Below are 18,828 nucleotides of genomic sequence, written 5' to 3' on the forward strand. Positions count from 1 at the left end.
TATGGTGGTTGTGGAGCCCAGGCCCTCGGCCTGTCTCTCTGTAATAGACGGAGCCAAGGCCAGGCAGTCGACATTCCACTCATTAGTGCCCCTGAACACAGATCGAGACATTACAAAAAATATTTGAAAAAAATATTTGATCCCCTGCTGATTTTGTATGTTTGCCCACTTACAAAGAAATAATTAGTCTATAATTTTCATGGTAGGTTTATTTGAACAGTGAGAGACCGGATAACAACAAAAAAATCCAGAAAAATGCAGGTCAAAAAGTTATAAATTGATTTGCATTTTAATGAGTGAAATAAGTATTCGACCCCTCTGCAAAACATTACTTAGTACTTGGTGGTAAAACCCTTGTTGGCAATCACAGAGGTCAGACGTTTCTTGTAGTTGGCCACCAAGTTTGCACAAATCTCAGGAGGGATTTTGTCCCACTCCTCTTTGCAGATCTTCTCCATGTCATTAAGGTTTAGAGGCTGACATTTGGCAACTCGAATCTTCAGCTCGCTCCACAGATTTTTATGGGATTAAGGTCTGGAGACTGGCTAGACCACTCCAGGACCTTAATGTGCTTCTTGTTGAACCACTCCTTTATTGCTTTGGCTGTGTGTTTTGGGTCATTTTCATGCTGGAACACCCATCCACCATTTTCAATGCCCTGGCTGAGGGAAGGAGGTTCTCACCCAAGATTTGATGGTACATGGCCCTGTCCATTGTCCCTTTGATGCGGTGAAGTTGTCCTGTCCCCTTAGAGGAAAAACACCGACACAGCATAATGTTTCCACCTCCATGTTTGATGGTGGGGATGGTGTTTATAGGGTCATAGGCAGCATTCCTCCTCCTCCAAACACAGAGAGTTGAGTTGATGCCAAAGAGCTCAATTTTGGTCTCATCTGACCAGAACACTTTCACCCAGTATTCCTCTGAATCATTCAGATGTTCATTGGCAAACTTCAGACAGGCCTGTACATATGATTTCTTGAGCAGGGGGACCTTGCGGGCTCTGCAGGATTTCAGTCCTTCACGGCGTAGTGTGTTACCAATTGTTTTCTTGGTGACTACGGTCCCAGCTGCCTTGAGATCATTGACAAGATCCTCCTGTGTAATTCTGGGCTGATTCCTCACTGTTCTCATGATCATTGCAACTCCACGAGGTGAGATCTTGCATGGACCCCCAGACCGAGGGAGATTGACAGTTCTTTTGTGTTTCTTCCATTTGCGAATAATCACACAAACTGTTGTCACCTTCTCACCAAGCTGCTAGGCCATGATCTTGTAACCCATTCCAGCCTACAATCTTAGGTCTACAATCTTGTCCCTGACATCCTTGGACAGTTCTTTGGTCTTGGCCATGGTGGAGAGTTTGGAATCCGATTGATTGATTGCTTCTGTGGACACGTGTCTTTTATACAGGTAACGAGCTGAGATTAAGAGCACTCCCTTTAGAGTGTGCTCCTAATCTCAGCTCGTTACCTGTATAAAAGACACCTGGGAGCCAGAAATCATTCTGATTGAGACTGGATCAAATACTTATTTCACTAATTAAAATGCAAATCAATTTATAACATTTTTGACATGCACTTTTCAGGATTTCATTTTGCTATTCTGTCATTCATTGTTCAAATAAACCAACCTTTAAAATTATAAACTGATAAATTCTTTGTCATGGGCAAACGTACGAAATCAGCAGGGGATCAAATATTTGTATAAGTTGTATAAATTGCAGACAAAGACAGACACTTCTTTTAGTACATGTAATGTTTCAAGCATACAGAGTACAAGGAACCTATAAATAAATAAGGATATAATAATACATATATTTTCCACACACAACGCATAATTTAACTGTTACATGATTGTATGTAATATCTTTTTAATCCCAACCTACAGATTTAAAACTCCCACAAGAGTCAGAATCAGTCTACTCTCAAGTAAAGCCAGACCCAGCCCACGGTAAAGCTAGATCTCATTTATTAAATGGTATGAAACTAATTGTCTGATATTAGAGTAGATATAAGTATGTCCTAACAAACTGTGTTGATCTGTTGCAGGTCCTTGAGGGTGATGTAAGGGACACAATCAGTAGAAGGGAACATGGATGTGTTTTCATGCACAAAAAGTGTGAGCACACACCACGCATGAACAGATTTACCACACACGCAAACACACACAAAAACAAACCTTCAATAGTTTTTCTGTCAGACAATATATTTAACACCATATATGTAGTGCATACTGAATCTGTTGTTTTTTAAATTACTTGGTTTCTGGTATCCATTAGTGATGGGCATTCAAAGTATTTTTATTTATTTATTTGGTTCCTAAACAGCTTCAAAATGCTTAAAAGCTCAGAAACAGAAAATAATGGAATTATGTAAGATCAGAAAATATACATTCAAACAGGTTACCACTACACATAACTTAAAATTAGTATAATGTTACCCTACTGAGCAAAAGTGTGTGGTCAAGAACAATGCTGTCTCCCCACTAAATATCGTTGTGTTGTGCAAATACTCCCTTGTTATTGAATGATGATTGTATTGAATGGCTCCTTTCAACAATGATTCAGTTGCCAATGTAAAAATAAAAAAGGTTACTACAGTGAGGGAAAAAAAAGTATTTGATCCCCTGCTGATTTTGTAAGTTTGCCCACTCAGTCTATGATTTTAACGGTAGGTTTATTTGAACAGTGAGAAACAGAAGAACAAAAAAATAATCCAGAAAAATGCAGGTCAAAAATGTTATAAATTGATTTGCATTTTAATGAGTGAAATAAGTATTGGACCCATCTGCAAAACATGACTTAGTACTTGGTGGCAAAACCCTTGTTGGCAATCACAGAGGTCAGACGTTTCTTGTAGTTGGCCACCAGGTTTGCACACATCTCAGGAGGGATTTTGTCCCACTCCTCTTTGCAGATCTTCTCCAAGTCATTAAGGTTTCGAGGCTGACGTTTGGTAACTCAAACCCTCAGCTCCCTCCACAGATGTTCTATGGGATTAAGGTCTGGAGACTGGCTAGACCACTCCAGGACCTTCATGTGCTTCTTCTGGAGCTTTTGCCGTGTGTTTAGGGTCATTGTCATGCTGGAATACCCATCCACAACCCATTTTCAATCCCCTGTAGATAACTGTAGATTGGTGGATACTTTAGGTCTTTTATGAGGTTTATCAATGGTGAAACGAACAGTGGGTTTATACTTGTTTGGCAGACCCACTACAGTAGAACCACTTTAATACTCAAGCTGGAGCAAGTTTAGGAAGTATGTAGTTTGGATTGTGGGCACAACCATAAACAATACAATAAAAATAGCATCTCAGTATAGACAAACTGATATTAGGAGCACTCCCTTTAAGAGTCTGCTCCTAATCTCAGCTCGTTACCTGTATAAAAGACACCTGGGAACCAGAAATCTTTCTGACAAATACTTATTTCACTCATTAAAATGCAAATCAATGTATAACATTGTGTTTTTCTGGATTTTCTTTTGTTATTCTGTCTCTCACTGTTCAAATAAACCTACCACTAAAATGATGGACAGACCATTTCTTTGTCAGTGGGCAAATGTACAAAATCAGCAGGGTATCAAATACTTTTTTCCCTCACTGTAGGTACGCTGTAGTAATTGCTGGTGCTTGCTGCTCTGACATGTTAGTTGTAGTTGCACCCACGGGGTGTGATCTGGTAGAAGACTGTCTTATTGTGCTTGTCATGTTACAATACTTGTAGTTACACCCTGCGTTATTCTCATGCCATCTCGTGCCACTACTGGAGGCAGAGAAGTGGTCATCACAACACACTGGTAGCAAGATGGAAGAGAGTATGTGCAGTCTGTGGCTGGTGCAGCTGGCCTCCAGCAGTCCTTCTTGAGATGTGTGCAACTAACTACAAGAAACGTCTGACCTCTGTGATTGCCAACAAGGGTTTTACCACCAAGTACTAAGTCATGTTTTGCAGAGGGGTCTAAAACTTATTTCTCTCATTAAAATGCAATGTGTTTTTCTGGATTAGACTCCTAAATGTTTGGCATATTTTAACTCTTAAAACAACTGGCATGTCAGTTTTAACTTTAGGACTCCTAAATGTTTGTCATTTTAAAGCTGAACCAGCTCCTAAATCTGTGAAAAGTTATGCGTAGTCAAGAGGACTCCTAAGTCACTACGACCAAATCACAAACAATCTTAAAGGGGCTTCTGCCGGGAATTTGCCTCATAGTCAGTTCAACATTTTGAGCAGCTGCCTCTAATTGGGGACAACCAAAACTGCTTAGAGGCCCCCAGCCAGGATCTGACATCAACAAACAGAAACAACCCAGTAACACCGGAGATCAAGGTTGTAATAACTACGCTATTCAGCGCAGATGAACTACGCAACTCTCAGTCATTTGTCAGTAAAATATTACATCATACAATAAATGTCCTCCCCAGACTTCACATCGTGAGAAAAATTATTTTGTTTCCTCATTCGCCAACTACAAAGAGACAAAGGCAACTTCATGGGCATTGCTCGACCACCCAGTGGTGTTGGTGTTATAGATGGGACACATAATTGCACTTCTTATTGCAACATCAAAAGATGAACACACATTTCTTTACGAGATGCCAGACATGTAAGAGGCTGACAATTAGCAGAACACACACCGATCAGCCATAACATTATGACCACCTGCTTAATATTGTGTAGGTCCCCCTTTTGCCACCAAAACATCCCTGAATCGTCGAGGCATGGACTCCACTAGACCTCTGAAGGTGTGCTGTGGTATCTGGCACCAAGACGTTCACAGCAGATCCTTTAAGTCCTGTAAGTTGTGAGGTGGGGCCTCCATTGATTGGACCTGTTTGTCCAGCACATCCCACAGATTGATATCTGGGAGATTTGGAGGCCAAGTCAACACCTTGAACTCATTGTGTTCCTTAAACTATTCCTGAACCATTTGCCCTGCTTTGTGGCAGGGTGCATTATCCTGCTGAAAGAGGCCAATGCCATCAGGGAATATCGTTGCCATGAAAGGGTGGACATCGTCTCAAGCAATGCTCAGATAGGTGGTACGTGTTAAAGTAACATCCACGTGAATGCTAAGGTTTCCCAGCAGAACATTGGCAGTATTGACCAAATAGACCTTAAGGGGGCACTACAACAACACTGACCACTTTGAGTATTTATTAATTGTAAAATCCACACTCTAAGGACATCTCTTCGGAGACCACTGAACGGATTTCCACGCCATTTGCTGAGAAGGACCCTGGGACCATCTCATCTCATCTTCATCCGCTTATCCGGTATCGGGTCGCGGGGGAGCAGCTCCAGCAGGGGACCCCAAACTTCCCTTTCCCGAGCTACATTTGCCAGCTCTGACTGGGGGATCCCGAAGCATTCCCAAGCCAGTGTTGAAATATAATCTCTCCACCTAGTCCAGGGCCTACCCAGAGGTCTCCTCCCAGCTGGACGTCCCTGGAACACCTCCCTAGGGAGACGTCCTGGGGGCATCCTTACCAGATGACCAAACCACCTCAACTGGCTCCTTTCGACGCAAAGGAGCAGCAGCTCTACTCCGAGTTCCTCACGGATGGCTGAGCTTCTCACCCTATCCCTAAGGGAGAAGCCAGCCACCCTTCTGAGAAAACCCATTTCAGCCGCTTGTACTCGCGATCTTGTTCTTTCGGTCATGACCCAGCCTTCATCACCATAGGTGAGGGTAGGAAAGAAAATTGACCGGTATATCGAGAGCTTTGCCTTCCGGCTCAGCTCTCTTTTCGTCACAAAGGTGCGTTAAAACGAATGCAATACCGCGCCCGCTGCTCAGATTCTCTGGGACCTGTGATGGAAATTCCATGTATTGACACTCGGAGTAAGGGACACTGAGACAAAGTTCTCTTTGTACATTCTGACAGTTTTATTAACCATTATGCACATATGAGAGACGCGTCAACCGCTTACACACACATAATCGTCTGAGGAGCCTCTAACTAATATAGCTCATTCAACCGTATATATCACATAGGAATGTGTGGTAAGATGCTGCCATCTGTCTCATGTCAATCAAACACATTCCCTTTGTTCTATCACACAAGTCAAATGCTATCTTCCCCCACCTTATCCTTCCTGCCATAATGTTTACTGTAGTGTTTACCCAAAGGGGCCAACTGACCTTACTCTCCCCAAGGACCACATTCCTGAGGAACAAAAGACTGACACCCTTCTTCTAGGCAGGAGGACATGGCCCAAATACCTAATAATCCTCTGATATTATACAGTCATGTGTGTCACAATCAAAGTAAATATCTACATTTCAGCCAAATGGAAAGACAGACATTTCTCAAATGTACCTTAGTTCAAAATTACCATAACACTCCATCCCCTTGATACCATGTCAAACCTTGGTATCAATCCTTAAACAGTTCACTCATTAGGATGTAGACTGCAACAAAACAGTACTCTTTAACAACATGACCCAGTCAATATCATTACCCTTAATGATTAGAGAACTGAACAAATCTGAAATGTCTGGATCCTCCTTTACATTCTTCTAGATCATTACCTTTGTATAAACTCCAAGATCACACATTGTCATTATACAGAATCACAACATAGTACAGCAAAACCTTTTTTTTATGTTAAAATCATCATAAACACATTTCACTGAATGCATCCTTCAATTCATTACTGTTACAAAGTTCTCTCATGCCAATTAGATGTACTTCCAAAGTCATCACAAATGTTCTGCTCCTCCAAACGTCAGACAGTCAGTTATGAACCATTTCTTTGGCAGGTTGATGCAACAGAACGTAAAAGTCAGATGTATATTCCAAGGTGTTGTCCTTCATAGCTCAAATGCAGACACAGCTCTGGTTGTCTCCATTCTAGCTGCTTTATCAGCCAGGCCAGAGAACCTGTGTTCTCCCTTGTGAATGCCAAGATGACCAGTTTTAGCTAAAGGTTCTATAGCTAAAGGCCATGTAGAAAGTGACTGGTTACTATCACCACAAAATGCACTTTCCCTCAGTGACTTCAATTCACTGTGTCTAACCTTTTAACACTGAAATCCTCTTGTAGCGTGTCGTCGATCCCAGGTTCCTCTCTCAGCTACCTGTACAGCAGATGAGATGTACCTGGTATGGACCCAATCAGCGTAGCATGATGTTGTGCAGTAGATCTTTCCGCCCCCGTAAATGTTGTCCAGAGCTTTTCTTTGCCACCATCCTCTCGGTCGGAGGTTACCTTCTCCATCACATTGCAGAATCATCAGGACTCGAGTCAGTCCAGCTCACAGGAACTCAGCATCCTGTAACCTGCGTGAAGTTGGCCCCCCCACTAACGCAAAACGTCGTCAAAATATGCTCGTTCAATTGTGCTCCGTTTGTGCTGTAAAAAGTTTAGTTTGTGCTCGTTCCGTTTTTTAGGGAGATATCAATCTGTGGGATTTTTAGATATTTTTAGGTCAATCTGAGGTCAACCAGCCCCCCCACATTCTCCAAATTCACCCAAAATAGTCTTGATTGTTTGTGCTGGTTTGTGCCGGTAAACGTTTCGTTTGTGCTGCTTTGGGTTTTAAAATATTAGACATTGAATTATAGACGATGACGTCACCAGCCCCCCCACATGCTCCAAATTCACCCAAAATAGTCTCGATCGTTTGTGCTTCGTTTGTGCTGGTTTGTGCCGGTAAAAGTTTCGTTTGTGCTGCTTTGGGTTTTAAAATATTAGACATTGAATTATAGACGATGACGTCACCAGCCCCCCCACATTCTCCAAATTCACCCAAAATAATCTTGTTTGTTTGTGCTGGTTTGTGCCGGTAAAAGTTTTGTTTGTGTCGCGTTGGGTTTTAAAATATCAGAAATGTAATCAAATTAATATTTAGGCCTATAGGCTACAAACAAGGCTCACTGAATAAAATAGATAAATCAATGGTCACAAGATCAAAAATAGTCAGACAGCTCTGTATTTTGGTTTGTAGTTAGTCAGTAGCCTATAGCCTATGAGCATTTTATTTCGGTTTTGTCTATTCAATCTCTAAAATGTTAGATGCTAAAAAGATGATTTAATAGAACATCATGCAATTTCTTATCAGGTTTTTTGTAGTCCTGTAGTGTTTAATAAAAACATAATGTTTTTCTTTTATTAGGCCTATGTCACTCTTATCTTCTGCTACTCTATGAGCAAAATGGATTTGTGCGCGTGTGCCATCAAGTCGTAGTTTAAATGTAACTTCAGCATTTTTGGGCAAGAAAACAGCTAAACTATCCTCGAGGTGAGCACACTTTTAAAGTAGAATTGACGAAGACGTTCTGTCATCACATAATTTGTTCAATAAACAATTATCCTCACTTCAGTGTCTTGTGATTGTATTTTATTTTTACGAGTCTCATCTGCTACACTCCACTCCCACCACTAGGGGCAAGTGACACTTCCATTCAAGAATGCTCTTGTATAAAACTGTGTAGAGTTAGTGGAGAAAAGGTCGATATAAATCAAACTACAAAAGTCGTTACTAATCCAAATTTCTGAACAATGTAAGTATACATTGTTTTAAAACTGTCTGTTACAATACTAGTAGCTGCAAGAATATTGTACAACATTCAAGAGAGCTAACCTTGTTATTTAACAGAAACCTCAATAATAACACTTCTATTACTAATTTAGCTATGAAATGCTATTTACAGTTGCACAAAGTTTCATTTTAGTATTAAAAAACGACCATGGGTGCAACTGTATTTAACATTTCATAGCTAATTAGTGATAGTGTTAGCAATTAATTTTCAGTTCAATAAAAAATGACAATCTAGGGGTGAACATTACCATATTGGTCCTAATATAAGATATATTATCCATCCACATTATCCTTACTATATTATATGATCATTATATTCAGACCAATACAGTAATATATTAAAACAAATTTATGCTGTACATGATATTTTTTGGAATCAGAATAATTGAGGGTAATTATGTTTTGCTTATGCCAGATGCCCAAGAAACCAGCAGTCGACAGGGATTCCATTTTCACAGTCCTGAGTTCATCAAAAGAGGCCATAATCCAAAATGGCAACATAGCTACTCCTAATGAGAGCATCTGGACAGAGCTTAGTAAACAGCTAGACAACAAGATCACTGCAAAGGCACTATACACTTTTGTTAAATTAAACAGACACAACATCTGGAATGCTTTAGGGTTTTCTCATGAAAGTGATCATGAAACAAGTGGCAGTAGTGATGACATTGATTTTGAGCCAGGGTCGCTTTCCTCCAGTCCAAAAGATTGCTGCACTTTTGATTTTGAAGTTCCATTTCAGAAATTGATTGAATTTACGCCTGAAACAGTGACATACAAAAACAAGTTCTCTAAAACAAAAAAAAGGAATACACAATTTTGAAGCCTGGTATCTGGACGCATGTGAGAAATCATCACATTTGGCAAGAAGTGAAATGCCCCTGCACATTTACTTTTAAAAGAGCCAAGGTCTATCCATCAGTCACAGACAAAAATGATTGTAATCAGAGGCAACTGTAAGGAGTGTCGTGGCCAAATTCACATAAAATGTGACAAAAAGCCTGAAATAAACAGCACAATGATGTTCAGGTGTTCGCTTAAAAACACTGATGACTCCCTGCATACTGGCTGTTCCAAACGTCCGATGTCTGGTGTGATGGCAATTTCTAAATTCCAAATAGTTCTATGAAAATGGTAGGTAAGACAGGAGAAATCAATTGCGCAATAAACGGTTTTAATCTTGCTTGCAAGGAGAAAGTATACAGGTTACAAAGTAACGGTGGATAGTTTCTAAATAAAAACATCATTTCGACAGTATTTATTACATAGGAAGAAGGGGTGTGGTAAGATGCTGCCATCTGTTTCATGTCAATCAAACACCTTTCCCTTTGTTCTATCACACACGTCAAATGCTATCTTCCCCCACCTTATCCTTCCTGCAAAAATGTTTACCCAAAGGGGCCAACTGGCCTTACTGCCCCCTTGCTGTATCTTCTCCTATCCTGTCCTAAAACCCATTGATCTGCATCTGGACAGACAATAGATGTCCCCTATGCAAATACCAGGTCCCACACATTCCTGTACCTATCTTAACAGTGGGACTCAGTCCTTTATACAATCAGAATACATTGTATAAGAAATTTCCACAACACTGGTAACTTGCGTGTGCAGATATCCAAAGAACTGTGTGAAGGTAGAAAGGAACCCCATGTATGGAGGGCATCAGAGGCAATAAAGCTGATGGAATTTGGAGATCCTGAGCCAAGTCATCTGCCTAATTTGGCCACCCTGCGCAAAGCAAAGCAGGAGAGAAATGGGCGACAAGGATCCTATTCTGTCATTGCAGATGCTAAAATACAGTGCCCCTCACAGTGGTAGCATTAACGACAAAGTGCTGCGGATGGCACTGAAAAGTGCATAGGACAGTGGGGTTTGTTTGGGATTCACTAGAATATACTTTATTTCCATGACTTTCCCTACCACAGAACATTATACGCTGAAGATGTCAAATGCAAACAAACATCTTTCTGTGAAACATGCATTATTTTGTAACAATGTTCCATTGCAATGAAAATTGAACATAGCTAATCACCAATTTCCTAACGGGAGCTGGCTTCAGATGAACCAGTTATGTTCAAGGCATCAAAAGCAGCAGCATCCCTACAAGCAGCAGCACGAGTGAAGACGATCACAAACACCTGCATGACAATTGACAGTACTGTCTTAGAGTTTTGTGAACTATGCCCAGTTATTTTCATTTATTTTTTGTCAGTGTAAAAATCACTTTTTTTTTTACCGAAGCTCAGAGTACGTTTTAACTGATTCCATTTTGTCCTGGACAGCACTTTGGTCAATGACAGTTGTTTTAAATGTGCTTTATAAATAAAGTTGACATTGATATTGCTTGATTTCACCAACCACTGTAGAATATTCCACAGATAACAACTAAGTTCTTCTTCTACAGAATTAACACCCAAACCGAAGTCAGAATCAAGTCTATTCTCCAGTAAGACCCTTCAAAGACTACAGTAAGACTATAACATCTAATTAAAGTGTATAGAACTAATGGTCTGATATTACAGCATGTATAAGTATTGCTGATGTGCTGATTTGTTGCAGGTCCTTGAGGGTGAACATGGATGTGATTTTTCAACACACTCTCCCTGTAGGATGTAAGCAAACTCTGCCCGCATACACACACACAGGTTTGTATGGCTATCCTCATGGGCACCAGAAAATAGAAATTGCATAAGGTTGCAAATTAAGGTTGCCATTGCAAAATCTTCAATGCCAATCGCAATCTTCATCTTTCTTTAACCGGCAGCGTCGCTGAGTAGAGGGTGTGTGTGCGTGTGTGTGTGCGTGCGTGTGTGCGTGTGCGTGTGTGTGCGTGTGTGCGTGTGTGTGTGTTCATCTGAGCCTAATTGGTCTGTCACTGCTCCGTCAATGTCGGAATATTTGCGATGATCACGTATTTGCGTACAGCTTGTTCACCTGCTCAATTTCTCTGCTGCGTAGTAATTTACCTCAGTCGCTCTCGCTCGAGAGAGCGGCCGAGTGTGAAGCGGTGGGGATGAAAATCAGTACCTCCAAATCCGAGGCCATGGTCCTCAGTCGGAAAAGGGTGGCTTGCCCACTTCAGGTTGGTGGAGAGTGCCTGCCTCAAGTGGAGGAGTTTAAGTATCTAGGGGTCTTGTTCACGAGTGAGGGAAGGATGGAACGGGAGATTGACAGACGGATCGGTGCAGCTTCTGCAGTAATGCAGTCGATGCATCGGTCTGTCGTGGTGAAGAAAGAGCTGAGCCGCAAGGCGAAGCTCTCGATTTACCAGTCAATCTACGTTCCTACTCTCACCTATGGTCATGAGCTTTGGGTCATGACCGAAAGGACAAGATCCCGGATACAGGCGGCCGAAATGAGCTTTCTCCGCAGGGTGGCCAGGCGATCCCTTAGAGATAGGTTGAGAAGCTCGGTCACCCGGGAGGAGCTCAGAGTAGAACCGCTGCTCCTCCACATCGAGAGGGGTCAGCTGAGGTGGCTTGGGCATCTTTTTCGGATGCCTCCGGAACGCCTTCCTGGGAAGGTGTTCCGGTCCCGTCCCACCGGGAGGAGACCCCGGGGAAGACCTAGGACACGCTGGAGGGACTATGTCTCCCGGCTGGCCTGGGAACGCCTCGGTGTCCCCCCGGAAGAGCTAGAGGAAGTGTCTGGGGAGAGGGAGGTCTGGGCATCCCTGCTTAGACTGCTGCCCCCGCGACCCGGCCCCGGATAAGCGGAAGAAAATGGATGGATGGATGGCTCTCGCTCGACTACAGTGACAAGAACATCGCTGGATCGGATGATCTGGGTATGTATTATTGATTGTGTCTTAATATAACCTATGGTTACTAATTTAACTTTGTTGTCGGTTGATTAGATGTCGAAAATCGATTTTGATTGATTTTCCACTATGGCAGGATGTTTTATTCACGTAGGTTAAGCTTCATTAACATTATTTGTATTTGCTAGCTTTTGTATTTGCTAGCTAACTTATAATAAGATAACGTTAGCTAAGTTAGCTACTAACGTTACCTAGCCACCCTTAAAACTTTGCTGTATGAATCGTTGTATTATATAGCAAATCGTTTTCAAGGTTTTAGCAACTTATAAATTAATTTCTTGTGTATGTTTTTTTTTTATGTAAAGGCGTTTTAGACGGCTTGGATCCGCGGGGGTCGCTCTGTCAATTCATATTTGCAGTCACGTCACAACCATGGATAACTTACCTGGCGGGCGACAAACCCGGACAAAATGGGGTTAGTGTGCTTCCAGTCGCACAACTATCTGGCATGTCGTTTACACCTCAAAACACCAACTGTTGTGTATTTAAACTGCCAGCGTCCTGGCTAACAATAACCGCATTTTGTCAGCGTTTGTTGCCCGCCAGGTATCCATGGTAGTGACGTGACTGCATATCTATATGGTAGTTTTTCTCCATAGTATCGATGTCAAAATTGTAGCTCTGCTCTAGTTTTCAACCTTTCTGAAGAGTGGATAGACATAGATAGTCAAAAAATAAAAATATGAATATTTTTTTTGATATGGATTCTTACATTCTAATGAAAATGTTCCATTATTCTTGATTTCCAGCATACACAGAGTCATGGCCAAGCTAACACTTTACAGCCCTGAATTAAAGTCTATCAAAGAGGGGGTCAAGAATCGCTTTAAATGGAGCTGGTTGCTGGAGACTGTCGAAGTTGAGGGAAACACATTATCACTCAATTGCTTTAGCAAACTTAGAGAACCAGGTAAAGCAATTTGCAACATTTGCAACCACCCTATTAACTATGGCACAAGTGGGAAGATTGCACTCCGGAAACATGTGATGCATCCAAAACATATGAAACTGTGGAAGATCCAACAGCAGAACATGCACATTGAGATCGCACAAGCTGATAACATCATTGTTGCAGCTCCACACAACAACTCGGCACAACCCAGATCAATTCCTCCTCTATGCAACCGTGTTGCTCAGGATCAAGTGTTTTCTGATTTTGTAGTAACTCTTTTTCAGTCAACTCTTCTTTTCTTTTTTACAATGTTTGAAACAGGTGTTTATTAACTTAAACATAACTAGAGGTCCGCTGAATTTAAACAAATCTACCAATTTGCTATCAAAACCAGCAAATAAAATCGCTTTCAATGGGGAGAGTACTCAAAAACAAATACTCCTTTAAAATAATGGTTTTGACTACATTATAATCAGTGAAGATGATATTATAAACTATTATAAACTAATCATTATTAAAAATTATTTTATTTAGGATGTATGGCACTTGTTCTTGGATTTATTGCTGAGAATTCTCTTCCCCTCTCAGTCACGTCTGGGATTATTAAATTGGCTCAAGAGTTGGTCAAAGATCCAAAAGCACTTGCTGAACTGTCAATGGACAGGACATCAGCATCATACAAGCTTACCCATGGTGTGAAGAAGACTATCCTGGATGAAGTACTTGAGGAAATGAGAAGTGTCCCCTTCTCCCTCAATATTGATGAGGCCACAAGCAAGACAAACAAAAGAGTATTAGGTGTGCTTGTTAACTACTGGTCAGATAAACACGAGAGGATGGTTGTCCAACACCTTGCAGCTTTGGAGCTCATATCTGTAATGGCAGAATCTCTCTTCCGTGCACTGGATGGGCTTTTTGAAAGGATGAATCTCCCATGGGATAATCTGGTGTCAATTCTCATGGACTCCTGTGCTGTTATGAGGGGCTCTAAAAATGGCTTGGAAAAGAAGATCAGAGACCGCCTTGCCCCTCATCTCCTCGACATCGATGGTGACTAATGTCACCACCTTCATAATGCTAGCAAGAAGTTGTGCTGTCCTTTTGAGCGTTGGGTTGAGTCTTTGCTGTCAGACCTGCACACAGACCACAAATGGTCCGCTGACATGAAAGATGGCCTCAGAGAAATTTGCAGTATATTTGGAATCCATTTCTCGCGGCCAGAGTGCTATATTCCACATCGGTGGCTCTCAGTCTTGGATGTCAGTCTGGAAACATTGCGAATGTGGGATGCACTGGTCATGTTTTACTATGCAATGAAGATAAGTGTACATACAAGGACATTGTCAGTGCCATTCTACAGAAGCGTGAAGTACAGGAAACAGGCAGGGCCCGGATCAAGGAGTTGTGGAAGGAGTTGGGGAACAGGTCCAAGACCTTCACAAACGAGGGGAAGATGAGGAAGGTCAGGATTTGCAAGAAGGTCAGAAAAATGCCCTAGACATCAGCCTCATTTAAAAGTCGCCACATTTAAAAGTAAATATTTATTTATTCAAGGTGCTTGTTTGATGTACATTGCTGTGATTGGTGCAGAGAGAAAATATGTTTCTATGTTTTAGCAGGTGCTATTTGAGGACAAGAAAACCCTCCTTGAGCTCCACTTCTATTTAGCAGTCCTTCCCATGCTGAAACATTACGTCCTGCTTTTTTCAGTCCAAGGACCCACAGGTTCATAAACTCCATGATGAGCAGGAGAAACTTGTCACTGAGTTTTTATCTTGCTTCATCAAGCCAGAAGAATTGATAAACAGCAAAGGAAGGAATCTGTCCGGGCCAAAGATGAAGTTGCTTGACCTGACATCGACAGACGCCCATCTCGCAGCACCTTTTGTTGGCTCTGAGGCCTCATCCCTCCTTGACCAACTAGGGAGGGAACACCCCGCTGTGAAGGCTTTCAAAACTAAGGTATGGGATGGCTGTATTTAGGTAAAACATTGAAACATGTCATCGTTAGATGAGAATAGCCTGTGAAAGCGAATTAAACACTTATTTCCAACATGGTCCTCAATATTAGACATGACATAATGACATCACACCATAACAATACACATTTAATTAATTTAAAAGAAAACCACTTCCTAAGCAACTTATCTTGGAGGAGGCACCACATATACTGTATGTCTTTACTTGTTTCTTAAACTGTACTCTATTTATGAAAGGTAATCAAAGCCTACACCAGCTGTGCAGGTGACCTTCAAACAAAGCTACCTCTTAACAGTACAACCCTAAGGACTCTGTCATGCTTGGACCCAGATGCACGGGGAAGCCATCACATTCTTCCTCATCTCCAGAAGTTGCCAAACATGTTTCCAGCTGTGAAGCTTAATAAATTGGAGAGAGCTGGATTTCAACATGAAATACACAGGTGTATATAATTGTTGGAATGCCATTTGCACAGATTTTTAATATTAGTAATTTTTAATGCTAGTAATTGTGTAATGTGGCCTGTTTTTTGTAAGGTATTATTTTGTCAAATAATGAGCTTAAACTGTTGTTTCCCATCCTAGATATGCAAGTGACATGACACTACCTCAGATGACAGAGGGGGCAAGAGTTGAATGTTGTGAGAAAGACTCAGAGGTACCCAGCACTCTGCAAGCTTGCACTGTCTGCACTATGCCCATTTCATGGTCCACAGGTGGAATCAGCATTCAGTGTAATGTCCAACATCCTGCAAGCCAAAGCTTCCAACCTAAGTGTTGAGACATATGAGTCCTATCAAGTGGTCAAATACAACCTGAAGGCCATGCAGGTGTCGGCCATTCAGCACTACTCCCGGAAGACAAAGGAGAGTCCTGTTAATGTAAAGCTGTGCAGAAATGTAAAACCATCAAGCCAAAGGTACAGAGCTCTGCTCAGAAATAAAGAAGAACTGACCAAAAGGCCTTATCACTCTGCGAAGCCAACGGCCAGCAAGAAAATGTCAAAAGATGCCACTGTGGCAGCAGCTGTGAGTGCCAGGCGCAAATTCCTAAGAAACGTGTAGAGGCTCTAAAAAAGCTTGCTACAAAGGCTAAAGAGTTGGGTAAAAATGAAAAACAAAAATAAGTTAAAATATATATTTTTTTGTCATGGTTGTTGTTATAGAGAGAGGTGGTGATGGAGCAGTGTTAACAATAAGTTGGATGTTGCTGTAGAGTAAAAAATAAAAAATAATTTATTTTTGTTCAAATAAGTTGTTATGGGTCATTCTTTACCATCCATGTAGATCCACCACCAGTTTGATCGGCGTGTGTGTGTGTGTGTGTGTGTGTGTGGGGGGGGGGTCTCGGTATATTTTCCTGCTTTTTTGTCCTTAGCCAATCACATGCCTGCACAAGGTTTAACCATTTGTGATTGGCATTCCAAGTATTTTTTGGTGAGCTCCTAATAGGCTTTTGGTTCAAAATGCATAAAAATCCTGACCTGTCATCACTAGGTGACATGAGAAATATGACACAAATCTATTTTTTTTTATAATAACGCCATGATTGACTTTATCCACTGCTTCATACTGTGGTTATAAATATGTTGTAATATTTCATCTTTGACTCATTAATGCGCTCTGTTTAGGTGATTGAATAAAATATCTTTAAATGAATTGCCACTAGATGAGTTAAATGTTTTCTTACAGTAAACAAATGTGTGTCATCATCATCAACTTCCACTCCCCCTCCTATTGGTCAGCCCTCCTTTATAACTAATGTAGATATTAAGCACAGCAATGTGCGATTAAAAGGGAAAACTAAGCTACATTAATTGATATCTTTGATTCAGGAAAAGGAATATACAAATTAGTTGTGTTGCTGCATTTTGAATATTCTGAGTATCCTGTACTATCTCTACCTCCTTTGTATTTAACATTTTAACAATTTAGCAGAGGCTTTTGTCCAGAAGTTATATTTTAAAAATGTTTTCCCCCACTGGTCCATCGTGGAAATGTGAACTCACAACCATTGGTGTTAGAAGCACCCCACTCTACTGGAATACTTTGGTCTGCTTTTCAATTTGCAAAGCTACTGCTGTCTGTGAAACACTGTGACAATTAACCACAAACCAGCAGCTACTAAACTCTTAAAACCCCCAACATCAGACAGATAGACATGATGACCAAGCCAGGATATACTCCCTGCCGAACCCAACAGGAAACAATGGGACCCACTGGGTCAGGTCCAAGACTATCCCTACAACAAAAGGCCATGGGAATACGGGAAACAGCTTACATAACCCATCAAAAAAACACACCACCACGCAACAGCACAGGAAGTAGAAAAAGCAACAGAAAGTGTGAGGCCGAGTCTAACGGGAACCATCCTCCAATGGGAGATGAACCCAGGCCGCGGTATTGAGGGACATCATTCACACCGCTCCCCCTACTGGGCCATGCAGGTTCCCACGCCCCAACCCGATAGGAGTCTGGGGCAAAAGAACACACAGTAGTGAGAGAGAACCCACCAAGGTATGGGCTCTGACAACAATAATTACAGATTCCCAGTGGCAGCGCTGGGAACCGAGTGAGTCAGGGACGGAGGAGAAACATCCAGGAGGTAGAAACGAATAAAAGCTGACGTGACGACCACAAATACAGTCTACCCTGACCCCCTGAAAAAGGGCAGGAGAGGCGGCGATCCCCTGTGTGGAGTGGGCTCTGAGACGCTCAGGGGATGAGCACCCTGAAGATTCGTAGCCCAATGCAATACAATCGCAAAGCCAGTGAGACGGCCACTGTTCGGAGAGCAGGCGACCCAATCGGGAAACAGACTCAGACTATTAGGAGTCAATCTAATAGTCTGAGTCTGTTCAATGTAATGGGCCAGGGAGCGAATGGGACACACCCGGTCCATCCAGTCCTCCTCCTCGCACGCATGGGGAGGGGGAAGAAAAGATTACAGTTCAATCACCCTGGACTGATAAAAACTCCAGGGCGACGGAAAGCACACGGAAATCGCCCACTCGCTTGGCAGAGCACAAAGCAAGGAGCAAGGCCGTCTTCATAGAAAGGGATTTGAGAGAGCTCCGTTTCAAATACAGTGTGGAAGTAGATGAAGCCCTAGCGCCCTGTACAGTGTGTACCACCAGAGTAGACAGTCCCCTTCTAAACCACCTGTCCCATTGAGGGGCCAGATCATGAGGGTCCAATTCACAGCGAGTCCCAATTCCTGAAAAAGGGACACCACTTGGCGAATGTGAGCCCTCACCATATCCGCCGATGGGATTAAAATCAGTAGATCGTCCAGATAGGCTAGAACTCTGATTCCAGTGCTGTAAGGGTTCAAGGGTTCCAGGACTGTCTCCACGCGTTTGGAGAAGGTGCACGGAGCGAGCACGTAACCGAAGGGCACCCTCATGTACTCGTGAGCCCTGCCTTAATTAATTCTCACTACGTAGGTCTAGGGTGCTATGTCACCATTCATTAGCTTATTACACTCATATGTATTGATAATAATAATTCTACCAAATTGCTGCTAGTTTACATTGTTATGTATATTACTGCCTTACTTGCAATATCTATAATCAATAACCGACCGT

General features: G+C 41.9%; 1 protein-coding gene and 1 long non-coding RNA gene across 2 annotated transcripts in view; both read left to right on the forward strand.

Annotated features, from left to right (window-relative positions):
* The window catches only part of LOC105010062 (serine/threonine-protein kinase Nek4-like), a 717,288-nt gene that overhangs the window by 19,946 nt on the left and 678,514 nt on the right, over positions 1-18,828 (forward strand). The gene's annotated exons all lie outside the window — the stretch shown is intronic.
* Positions 13,967-15,870, forward strand: LOC114828853. The gene is made up of 4 exons (XR_004575411.1): positions 13,967-14,743; positions 14,883-15,225; positions 15,480-15,685; positions 15,828-15,870. It is a non-coding gene; the product is annotated as an uncharacterized LOC114828853 (long non-coding RNA).

This window comes from Esox lucius, chromosome 24 (assembly GCF_011004845.1).
Source record: "Esox lucius isolate fEsoLuc1 chromosome 24, fEsoLuc1.pri, whole genome shotgun sequence".
Classification (NCBI taxonomy): domain Eukaryota; kingdom Metazoa; phylum Chordata; class Actinopteri; order Esociformes; family Esocidae; genus Esox; species Esox lucius.